The sequence below is a fragment of the Tiliqua scincoides genome, chromosome 1, assembly GCF_035046505.1.
Source record: "Tiliqua scincoides isolate rTilSci1 chromosome 1, rTilSci1.hap2, whole genome shotgun sequence".
Lineage (NCBI taxonomy): Eukaryota > Metazoa > Chordata > Lepidosauria > Squamata > Scincidae > Tiliqua > Tiliqua scincoides.
The window spans coordinates 167,277,213-167,290,422 of record NC_089821.1 but is presented as its reverse complement, the minus strand read 5'-3'; positions in this window follow the sequence as shown (position 1 = coordinate 167,290,422).

The following is a 13,210-nucleotide window of genomic DNA, read 5'->3' as shown; positions in this document are numbered from 1 at the left end:
TTAAATGTCTATGTGTTGAACACTTAAAACTTCTTCAACATAGGGCAACATCTGAATGAACGCCCCCTATCCAGTGTAAAAATTAACTTGCTCAATTATTTGAGTAATTTGTGTAATTGCTTAGGTGCAAAATGCTTCTAATATATTTTGCTGTGACTATACTGACTTATTACCCAATCCTATCCTCAGGGGCTCCGCCAGGTGCAGAGGCACCAAAATGGCTACCACTGCATCCAGCGGCACCACTGAGGCCTCAATGGGGCTTCTCAAGTCTGTACCAGTTATTTTGCTGGCACAAACTTGAGAGCCTCCGTGTTGGGTCGAAAAGCCTGACACGGAGGATAGGACATGGTAAAGCAGGATCCACCAGTCCCATCCCATCCCATCCCCCTCCTGGGCTGGTTCCCCCACCCCACCCTCTGCCCCTTTCCGCCCACACCCTGCCTCCCCTTGCCCTGAAAATACTCACCACTGGCTGGCGCTGCAGGAGCAACAGCCGGCCCTCCATGAGGTGCTGAGGCTCAGGGTCGACTGGTGCCGGTGGCAACCCCTCCTATCTGGGCAACATGGAGGTGCCTAATGGCATGTTTGCAACACCCAGTGCCAGTGCTAGAGCTCAGTGCCCGCACTAGGGCCAAATAGGATTGGACCATTAATCAATTGTTAAGCATTTAATTTATTAAAGAAACAACACTTAAAAAGCTATTTACTTATTTGAGCAGGAATGAATGCCATTGTAAGGAAGTAAGGACCTTGAGACCCTCCAGCAACCATGAATTGGGCAGAAGGTCTTGGCAGTGACACACTGACAATATCCTGGACATGTGCCTCGATCTAGCAAACTGAGACACCATTTGGCTAAGAAAATCTTGGCAGAATAGGTAGCCTTCTGAGATGATGTTTTCATCAAGAAAAATGATGTTATTACATACTAAAGATCACATTTCCTGAGTATTTGCCTGCATAGGCATTTTTCAAACACATTTCCAAATTTTGCTTTTTAGAAAGATCCTTTAATTGAGCGCACTTGCAAAAAACAAAGTGCTATTTAAATTACTTCATGAAATCAAGGGACCTGCCTTCCTTCTCACCAAATGTTTGACTCACTGGTAGGAAGAACTTCCATGCCTTGTTATATTGCACAGTGGATGTACCACATGGACATAATCCACTGTGATCTAAAGATACAAAGTCCTTCTTATGTGTATGACAGCATGGTCTTATAAAGTTTATAAAGTTTATAAAGCACAGTTTATAAAGACACAACATAAAATTTAAGTTAATGGGACACATGAAGATAGTTTCCTTATAACAACTAGCAAATAGTCAGCGACTGAATCAGTGATAGCCACTGAGGTATCTTCCAGGAAAAAACGCAAGGAATTATCGGAAGAACCAGAGAGGACAAAATTGGGTCTAAAAAGGTACTGTGCAATGTTCGAAGAGCAGGGCAGTAGCACAAGCTATGGACCAATGGGACTTACTCCTGGGTAAGTGTGGGTAGGATTGCAGCCTAGGATTGTTAAAAATTTTCCTGCTTGCTGATGTCACTTCTAGTCATGACATCACTTCCGGCGAGTCCCGACATATTCTCATTCTAAAAAGTCAGTCCCGGTGCTAAATGTGTGAGAACCACTGCTCTAGCAAACAAAAATCTTATATCTTGAGTGGATATAACCCTCAAGAACAACAAAAGCTCAGACCCATGAATGTCTATGTATGTACATGTTTATGAATGTTTATTTCAATAGGACTTACTCCCACCTAAGTGTGCATAACACTGCAATTCTAATATTTTGCATTTTTATAAAACTGCAAAATATATGCAAATATCTTCTATTGCCAGAAAATGGTTTGAAAGTTTTGAATATATAAAACCTATGTTGAAAGCTATTAATTAAGCAAAATGTAGGAGACCACAGCTTTGTAAAGTGCAATATTCAGTTATAATTAAGCACTCTTAAGTCCAGATGATTTCAATAGCAGTGGTTTAAGCATGTGCTGAACTGCGCTAGAGAAATCAAGTGCTCTTTAAAAAGTGCTTATGTTTGACTGAATTGTGCCTAAAAACGTTTTGCAGCTGAATGAACCCATGAAAAGCAGTTTTCATTGTTTTAAAACTGCAAAAAATCCTTTTTTTAAAACTTCTCTCTCCATGAGATGGGAAACTCACAGATTTCAGGAACAAAGTGTGGAAGGGATTCTTTTGTTGTAAGTTACAAAGGCAGTCAAAAATTGAACTAGGAATAATTGTGCCTCAACTACAGGATATGTCTTTAAAAACTTATATCGTGTCTACTCTCAAGGTACTTATTAGATTCTTCATAACCTCTCATAGGCCATATTATAGTCCCAGAGCACTTAAAAGAAGTAACAGTTATTTTCATCTCCTAAGCACACATTTTCCAATCTGAACAACAAAAACAAGCTTTCAAGAATAAATTCCTCTGATTAGGACCACACATGGATAACTATATGTAGTTAAGACACTTTCCTTCAAGAAATCAGGGAATAAACTTATTTTTTTTAGTTTAATCACAACATCCAGTACAAAATTGTCAACATCTGGAATTATGACTACAGAGACTATAATAATGGATAACTATGTCAAGCTGAATAGCCCCGGAGGCTCCTGTCTTACCAAGCAAAGGATGTTATGCAAAGTAAGGCCAGCATAGTCATCATGAGGCTGAAATTTACTGAACTCCTGGACTGGTTCTTCTTTACGTAGAGTGCTACCAAATAAACCTAATGTACACTGGGACATATGTCCCTTCTAAAGCACTTTAAATTTTGTATAAGGTCTCTCTCCCCCTCCCTCCGGATCGCTTAAAGTTTCTAGTCTGAGTTTAATAACATTTGTCCACGCAGATATTATCTGTTTCTCCATGATGTTGCTCCAGGTAATTATCTTTCTGGAGGTTCTCTTCCTTTCCAGAACTGTCACTATACAAGTACTCATCTGAAGAACATGTTAATATCTGCAACAGCACAATTCTGCACATCAACTAAGAAGTAAGACTCACTGACTTAAATGGAACATATTTCCAGGTAAGTGTATATAGGGTTGCAATCTAAAACAATGATGGACAGTTTTGGGGGACAAGTGGGTCGCAGATCAAGTCTAGAGAACATGATACTTTGCTACTCTATTGTACACATTTGCTGTCACCTCACACCTTGCAGTTTTGTCTCTTGCCTACTGAGTCAGTGAGTAGGCAACATCACAGGAGAAGCAAACAGGAATGTATCTCTAACTGTATGCTGCAGCTAGATCCACAGTCCTCCTATTATTGCCCAGGATGTGCACAAACCCCAACTGGCTGTGGCACCTGCATGTATGCCAGAGGTTGGTCATTTATTGTATACAATTGCACCACTGATATTCTGGGTCATAAACGGACGTACTTCTTTCCCCATGTCATGAAAAGTAAAGCCAGCATGAGCGTGCAGAATTCTTGATTAAGTTACACTGTCAGTGCAGGTCAGCAGCTCTCAAGAACAAAAAATCCAACTCTTGAACTCTACGCAGAGAAAATATAGTATAGGGTAGGGTAGAGCACAGTCCTTAGCAGTGGAACAACAGATCTGGTGGGGGCCTGAGGATACTATCTTTGATAACTACACGGTAACTTAAAACATGGTGAACATTAGGTTAAGTCTTGTTGGGGGAAAAATTCTGATATAAGTGAAGTTTAACACAAGTTGATTTGGGTGGTAATTGAATCCCCTTCTCTAGTAGCACTAGAGAGAGAAAAAAATCCCAACATTTTGGTACTGTAATTGTTTAGATTCAGTGCCTGGATGGCCTTACAAATCTGTGTTTCTATTATGCTGAGCAAAGTTTGGTGCTATTAGATAAGGGGGAAATGAGTACACACCCCCTTCCCCTGATTGAACCATTTGCCTTGGATTTTTAATCATTGCAAATGTGAAAAGTGTCCATCTAGACAACCACCACTAAAGATAGTTCAGCATTCTCATTTTACAGCAATTGGTTACCTCATGAGGCTGCTGGATATCACAGAACACAACATTCTACTGGATACTTTTTTGTACTAACTTCAAAACCAAGCCGGCATGAACATGCAGAATTTTTATTAAGTTACACTGACAGTGCAGATTAGCAGATTTTATCAGCCGCTCTCAAGAATAAACAGAAGATTTTGAAAAGTTAAGGCAAAGCCAGGAGCCCCTCTTTTCATTCTCTCTCTCCTGTGTACTGCCTAATTTTTACTTTTATAGAAAAGAGTTTCCTGTGAAAAATGGTAACAAAAATGTTGGGGATTAACTGAGTGGTTCCTAGCAAAGTAAAATTCTAGTTTACATTTACCTAGGCAGGTCTGAACAAAGCATATACAAATAATAAGGGGAAATCAAAATAATCCAGGAAGGCCAAGCACCATTATTAGTCACTGGGAACACCCATGACAGGGTGAACTGATTTAAGTCACTTCATTTAAATCATGATTTATATTACCAAGGAAAAAAGTTAATTTAAATTAAAATGTTCCATTCATTATTTGGATATTTCCTACATAAATCTGCATATTAATTGGCTAATAGTGAGTCAAAAATATTCATAATTAGAGTTCTGAACCTGAGCTAATTGCAGAGATCAGGTAGTTACTACTGTATACGTAAAATAGGAGTGAAACATCAGACAGATCATGAATGCATGGATGACACCTCTGACAACTTTCCCGTCTCTGATCACAGCTTTGTTCCTTTGATAAAACTGGGTGCCAAGCATGGGAATTTCTGTGATTTGCCATGGGTGACAAAGAAACTTATAAGAGAGAGAGAGAGAGAGAGAGAATGAATGACTGGACAATAGGAAGATGCCCTCCATCAGGGCAGTGAGAATTCTCCTTGAAAAAATTTAATATTCTGCAATAAACTGAAAGTGGTTGACCACTATCTCTAGCCATTCCCTGTCCTATCCAGCACACAGCAGACACTGGACTTTTCACTTATTGGCTCAGTTCAGCAAAAACTGATTATCAAAACATCAGTTCTTATATTCTGTTCATTGGGTCTATTGCAATAAGGATGCATCCTTGATGCCTTTATGAACTCATATTCATCTGCTCCTGTTTACAACTTCGAGGGATAATGCAGGAGTAAAGCAGCAATCATATCATTTGAAACCTGGATATGAAACAGCTGACATTTATTGCTATGCAGTGGATGCAATCCCAGACAGTAAGAATTCTCCTTTCTTTTGCACATACATGTACACACTTCCTCTTCCTTCTCTAGTCAATCTTGTCATGAAGATGAAACCCAGGTTGCAAGCTACCTCCGTGGAGGTACAACCCAGGCTGGCCAGCTGCTCATCCATATAACAAACAAAGGCCACTGTGTTATCCAAAGTATGCTGTGCTCCATGGAGGTAACTCACAAAAGATCAAACTAAGGACAACATTGCTGCAAGGCTGTTCAGTACTGGCAGTCCCCACACTGGGCAGATAGATATCTATGTCTCCATGGAAGGGACATGCTAAGCAGGAAGTGGGGGAACCAGACTATTATGGGTAATCTACAAGCACTGTCTATGTGTAGCACCTGTTGAGAGTCAACAGTCTGATTTAGAAGCCACAGTGGACTATAATCCCCCAATGTACAGGGGATTAGGGTCAGACTGGGCAGTAAGCCATCTGTTCCCTCCTGGTCCAATATAACCCACACTTTTCTCTATCCAAGTGCATTTCTAGCACTTATGCTAGGTTTGTAAAAGGCAGAGAGTTTTTAAAGTGTAGAAGATAAACAATTGGCCATCTTTCAAGATGCCACATTAAGACATCCATGAATCCTCTTCAGATATACCAGAACAGTAAGCAGGAATTCATGGTGCGCTCCCCCCCCCCATCAGAGTATTCTAAAAAAACCCACTAAGCTGAAGACACACTCCTGAAACCTCCACTGTAAGAACAGCATTTGTCTGCAGTGAAATGTTTCGGGATGGGGCTAAAGTAGCATGGTTTTGGAGCTTCCACACATTCCTGTACATAGCAAAGATGGCTTAAGTCTCATAGAGTTCCAATGAGCTTGCCTATCACCTCCTAGCTTGTTCAGAAGCATTGTCCCAGGTTTCAGTTGTTAAATTACATACTCTGAATGTTGACTTTAAGGAGGTACCTCTTGAATAAACAATCTGATGACTCCAACCTAACACTTCACAGCAAGATATCATTCCTTCGTGCCAAGAGGAAATATGTGAATATAACAATGATTCCTCTTTTGTAGAACTGCAGTGGCTGTCACTAGATGTGTTTTGTTTCTGGTGAGCAAGACAGGATTACAGCCTAAATCTTACTGCACACAATGGGCTTACTCCTGAGTAAAATAAATAACACCATTTTCAAACACCTCTCGATATCACTTCACTTCTGGGTACAATTCAAAGTACTACTCATTACCTTTAAAATCCTAAAAGGCTTGGAACCAAGATTCCTAAAGAATCACTTGCCCCATAGGAGCCTGTCTTTCTACCACATTCAGTGGGAGAGGCCCTTCTTTGTGTCCCACCATCATCAGAAGTACGACTGGTGGGAACAAGAGAAACAGCCAAGATGTGGAACTCCCTGTCCCAGGAGATTACACTTTTTACTTGCTTTTCATCACATTTTGAAGCACTTTCAGCTGTTGTGGCAACCCTCTGACTTCCCTTTCATGTGATTTTTCTTTGCTCCCCCCAAAATTGTTTTGCAACGCTGTAATTCTCAAATTCAGTGGTTCTCAAACTTTTTAGCACCAGGACCCACTATTTTTAGAATAACAATCTGTTGGGTTCCACCAGAAGTGATGTCGTTTACCTGGAAGTGATGTCATGGCGAGAAGGCTTCAAACCTAAACCACAATCAGCCAAAAGGTCCCATTACATAGCACACTCAGGCTGCAATCCTAACCACACTTTCCTGAGAGTAAGCCCCACTGAGCAAAATAGGACTTACTTCTGAGTAGACCTGGTTAGGATTGTGCCCTCATGCTGTTATTTTGCATAGCTGGCAATTCAAACTTTCCAGCAAGGGAGTCAAAGCAGAATGTAGACTTGGATCCGTCTCCAACCATACAGCTCTCCCCCCTTCCCAGCATCCCATCTTCCCACCTATTCAGGGCAGAGTACCATGCCTCTCTCCCAGCAGGAGTCCGCTCTGCCCAGCAGCTTTGTACCCTGTATTTTCAATGGCGACTGAGCTAGGTGCTACACAACCCACCTGAAATTGGCTCACAACCCACATAGTAGGTTCTGACCCACAGTTTGAGAAATGCTACTCTGCTTTTCTTGTGATTTTTGTTTTGTAAACTGTGAAAGCATTATTGTTTGTTTTGAACACTAACCATCTTGAAACGATCCCTATGAAAGGCAAAGTTACATAAATTTTTCAATAAAGAAAATGGAAACTTGAATTTGTCTTTAGAAATCCAAATGCACTATAACACTGTCATCTGCATTCCTGAGGAGATGCCTATCTTCTAGCACACTATTATTTTATACTACCCACCAAGTGTACCAAGAGAGCCATTTCCTTGGAGCCCAGCAAATAGCATCTTCATTCTGATTTTCCCCCTTTGCCTCTGACTTTAAAAATACAGATTATCTTTAAATATTATAATTTGCCAATGGAACATCTGAATTGTTTCATTTTGTCTACACTCAGAAAACATCCATGTCCCTTTTCTAGAAAAGTACTACCGGAAGCTTTAAAAAAAACAAAACAGTGATTTAGAGTATTTTAAACAATATGCTTTAAAATAGGAAACACTTAAATACTCAAAAGAATTACTCCACTCACTAAAAATCATATAAAGTGGCTTATTTCATTATATACTGAACAGATATTATATGAGTGGATTAATTTAAAAGTTGTGTTATTTTATTATGAAAATTCAGGAACTTGCAAGAGCTTTCTGTTCTACTGGAATAGATTCATCTGCATTGCTACAGAACCTTCTTAGGTCAAAACAGCACAGTAACAGCAGGTTCCTTTCCTGATACAGTGGCTCAGCAAAAGCGGCTTGATTCTGTGTCTTACAATGTGACAGTAGGCATGCTTATTCTGGAGAAAATCCCAATGGTGTTTATTTCCAAGTACTGTGAATGGGCTTTGAGAAATGGTTTACTCTGGAGAAGAGCAGGAAGGATACCATTTAGCAAATATAGAATTAAAAGATGTATGTGAAATTAGCCAGGGAAAGAGCAGGAAATTTCCTTTCCCTCTTAGAAAGACATGTGGCCTGTACATGAGTAACCATTCTAGAAGGGACCTTACTCACAAGTATATTTGCATAGTCTTTCGAGACTGAAGGTTGCCAACTAACTATTTGCTGATAGTTAAAGGCTCCAATCTGTACGGTTACTCTCCAGGCTGCTACCCTTTCTCACAAGTAGATTCACAAGGTAGAAAGAAGCTGCAACTTGCCACGTGAAGGACCAGGTGCTTATGTTTAGCCTACATATATATTTATATCCCAACTTTCTACATAAACTACATTCAAGGTAGCTTACAATTATTTGAAAATTAAAATCTTCAATAAAACAACAACCACAACAACAAAGCACACAGAACACATGCAGTACAATTCTATGTATGTTTACTCAGAAGTAAGTCCAATTGAAGAACGCCCAGTTTCTCTTCTTCTGAAACAAGGGGCCTTGGTTGGAAGTAAAGGAAATTGGGAATCACCCACTGAGCTTAATGGGACTTGCTTCCAAATAAGTGAGCATAACTGCAGCTTTAGAAACACTGAACAAGAAGTACTCACATCCTCAATATGAAAAATCCACAAGTGAAACCCTAATGAGGATTCTGTTGGGATGAGGTGCAGACCTCTCTCTCTCTCCCCCCCCCCACATACACTTCCAGCAAGTCACAGAATGTGCCTCTTTGCATACTTGTTTCATCCTTTAGATCAGCTTAAGCAGTTGAGTTTAACAGGATGAGGTACAGATACATAGGAAGGTGCAAATATGATTAAATACTATATGATTATTGGCACAACCCAGCCAAAGGTAAGTACTTTTAAGAGCTTTTGATTTCAGCACAGGTTTAACTGTCTCATTTAAATCAAAGGGTCTTCAAAAGTACCTCACTTTGACTGGATGCTATCATTTGTCTCTAAAATATCAATACGTCCCTTCCTTCTTGAAGGAGGTTGGCAGCTTGCCATTGAAATGATATAGGCAGTATTTACTACACCATCGTTTGTTAAACTTCCAAATTAATCACTGACACTGATACTGAGCCATAAGAAACTGTGATTATGCTAGCTTGACCAGGAAACAGTTCTTTGCTTTTACAATTCTGCATTTATTCATATATATCATTCTCTAGAACTGCAAGTTTGACACTGATAAAAAGTGTTCTCTCTCTCTCTGAGAGAGAGAGAGAGAGACTGTGAAAGTATACAATGCTTACTGTATAATACTTGTATAACCAAAAGACAGATCCCTGTCCCAAGGAATTTCCAATCTACTTTGAAACAGGAGGAGAAGAAAGGGCAAAAGAGGCAAAGATATCTGGGAATGAATGTGTACAGGTGCAGATACTATACTTGTATTCAGACATATTTGAGAATAGGAATTAGTTCTGTGAAGTTGAGGCAAACACTTCACGGAAAAGGTAGGTTCTGAGGTAGGATTATTTGAAGGAACCAGGGAAGAAGGAAATAGTCCCACACTGGAGTTCCAGGCATAAGGAGTAGCAAGAGCATATACTGAAACAAAATGGGGGAGGGGCACGTACAGAGTCAGGAGTAAAGGCAGCCAGGGCCACTCTTAAATTGGCAGCCCAAAAGAGATGCCACAACCCCTGACACTGTCACCTGATGCCAAGTTCTTCCTGGTGGTTATTTTCCTGGGGTTACTTACATCAGGCCTGCCTCAGAAGCAGTACTACCAGAGCACATGGGCTGGGATAAGGACTGTTGCTGTTTGACACCTGTGGTCCCCAAGGGGAGAAAAATAGAACATTTTGCTGATGGTTTTAACTGTATGCAAATTGCTAAAGAAGGTTTTGGCCTGAAAGACCGTATACAAATCAAAGGCCATATACAAATCAATCAAAGGGGCTCAGCATAATTAATATAATTGTAAGAATATAATTTCATTAATAATACGGTATATAATCTGACAAACATCCATAAATGAAGCTTTCTCAAACGCAATTTTTACATCTTAAAAAAAATGTTTTTCCAATAACATACAGAATTAAATCGTTCTTCTGCTGTACAGATTTTGGAATAGTTTGCAGGAACCTCAAACGTTTGGCATTCCTTTTTCCGGTCTGCAATTCCTAAAGATTGTTTTAACCACTAAGGATGCAAGGCAAGCTGATGATTGTTGTGTAACACTGAAGGTTTGGCGGTTTTTAGAAGACTGAAGCTGGTTTCTCATCAAATATTGATCGCAGACTCCAGACTTCCAAGGGGGGGGGTGTCTTATTTAATATTCAAAACGAAAGAAAAAGATAACCTTGGACATTGCTGCCAGATCACTTAGCATTCACCAAGATAGATGGGGGGGGGGAATGATAATGAAACCAAAACAACCCCACAAATTAAAATTAAGCTCCCAGTGTGGTTTTTAGGCTTAGGAGAGGAGACAAGAGAATATGTCTGGGCACAGGAGAGCATGCTCAGTGCAGCTCCAGTGCAACTGTACAGGCTCTTGGAGGCAGTGAGGTGGATTAACCAGGATTGTGATGCTGGGGAGCTGGAGGGGGGTGATTAGAACTGACACAGTTCCCAAGCTCCATTATTGCCACCCATTCAGCTGGCTGCCCTGGCTGGATCTCGCTCCTCTCTCTATTTTGCAGAGCTGACGCTGTGGCATGAACTGTTGCATTCTGAGGACTCAGACCCGGCAGTTCCCCCAGTGGATGCATTCGATGGAGAAGCAGCACTCCTTCCACTCAACCCAGAGCCCCATCCCAGGCCTGTCTACTCGGAAGTAAGTCCCATTATAGCCTATGGGGCTTACTCCTAGGAAACTGTGGCTGGGACTGCCAGGGCAAAATGGATTTTTTCCCCCCACATTAATTCCGCTCCTGCTGCCTGCCTCGCAGGAAGGTGCTGCTGGGCGCTGGGAGCAGCCAGCCTGAGTTCTGACCAGCTGAAGGGGGGGGGGGCTCTGCATCGCCTCGCGTGCCAGGGAGCCGCGCACTGCAAAACAAAAGGCCCGCCCGCCCGCGAAAGCCGGCTGCGGATGCGAGGGACGCGCACGGCCGCTTACCTCCTGCTGGGCCAGGCTGTCAGGCAGGCGGGTCTCCCGTCCCATCGCCGCGAGCCGGCCTGGGCTCCCGCCACCCGCTCCTCCGCTGAGCGCCGGCGCAGCCACCTCTGCTGCCTTGCCTGGGCGAGCGCTGCAGCTGCAACAGCAGCACCCCCCGCTCTTCTGGGGCTGGTCAGGGCCTCCTGGCGCTGGGAAAGGGGAGTGCCGCCCGCCCGCCCGCCGCCTTCCCCTCCACAGCCGGCTCTGCGTGTGCCAGAGAGCGCGCGCCAGTCCCAGGCACGCCGCGCATGCCAAGCGCGGGGGCTGCCCAGCAGCAGCAGCAGCCGCCTGGAGGCTACTTGGCGGTGGCGGGCAGAGGCTGGCAGGACGGAGTGCCTTTGTGCCAGCGCGCAGCTCCTGCCTGCAGGCCGCGGCCCTGACTGGCTCCCCTGCAGCCTGCCTCAGGGGACAAATGTGCACACCTGTGGGCTGGGCAGCAATGGCGTCGGCGTTCAGGCACACCAGGGACGTGCGCTGGGGGGGAGGCAGGTCCACCGGAGTCCTTCCAAAAGCGCCGCCACGCTGAGAGGCGCCCAAGCCAAGCACCCACGCGTGGGGGGAGGGCAGCAGGTGAGGCAGAGCCTCCCCACTGGAGTCCTTCGAAAAGCGCCGCTGCGGGTGAGGGTGCAAGCGCTCATCACCCACGCGTGGGTTGTGGGTCCTTGCACACCGCACACGCAGCAGTGGGGAGGCTCTGCCTCACCCGCCTACCCGTCCCTGCTTGGGCGCCTCTCACAAAGGACTCCAGATGGGGAGGCTCTGCCTCACCACCCACCGGAAGTCCCTGGTTGTGGGTATTTGGGCACGTCTCACAGCAGCAGCACTTTTCGAAGGACTCGGGTGGGGAGGCTCTGCCTCACCTGCCTCCCCACCCACCACACATCCCTGACACACACACACACTGGGCAGCCAGCATGGTCCTTTCAAAGGGAGATGCCAAAGCTTGGCTTCCCTACACTCTTCTTCCTGGTCTGAGAACAGCAAATACAATAGTCAACCTGTTGCTGCTGCTGCCCCAGGTGCACCACCCACATGCCAGCCTCTGGCAGTCCTGTGGAGACAGCAGAGTTTTCTTATTTACAGGTGCTTTCTATCCTCTGCAAGGGGCAGGGACCCCCCTTCATCTCTCCATGGGGACAGATGGGGAGCCCAGCACTGGACTGGCAACCTCAGGATCCAGCCTGACCCTCCCCACCCCCAGCAGCGCAGAACCCACCTTTGCTCAGAGTGAAGTCAAGAGCAGCTGCTGTCTGGATGCTCTGCTCCTAACCGGACCCAGCCATGCTGCAGGAAGGAAGGAAGGCACAAAACAACAAAACCCCATGGCCGGGGAAAGTGCTTTTCATTGTTCGACTGTCAGGGCACATGACTTGGAATCACAATAGGTGGAAAATGGAAAACCCCAGAAGCCAGCAAGGACTATTGATAACTGAACAGCACAAGTGTTATTTCAGCCCACACACACAGAGATGCATAGTTGTTGGAATAGTACTGCAGCATGGAGTAATGATTTTTTTGGCATTCCAGTGATGGCTTCATTGTCACAGATCCGGTTCACACATGTGATAGTAAAATCATGCAGTAAAATCAAGTGAAAGACAAATCCATGGTCACTGGACAACAAGAAATACAGTGGAATTGGGAACATGGTAAAAGTATAGGAGACCATGTTGAATGAGGCAAATGTGGCATAGAAACTACCACAGGAAGCACGTGAAAGAAATACCCAGAATGAAAGGAGTATGACATGAGACAAAGCCAGTTCACACACACATACATGTCCTATACTTGATTTCTCAACATCTGGCTACTGGGCCAATGACAAATTGCACTTAAATATGTTAACAGACTCCTCTCCCACAGCCTCCCAGCCCCCTGTTCCTCCTCACTCTGTACACTCCTTCCCACCCTCCCATCCCACATAGTCTTACCTGC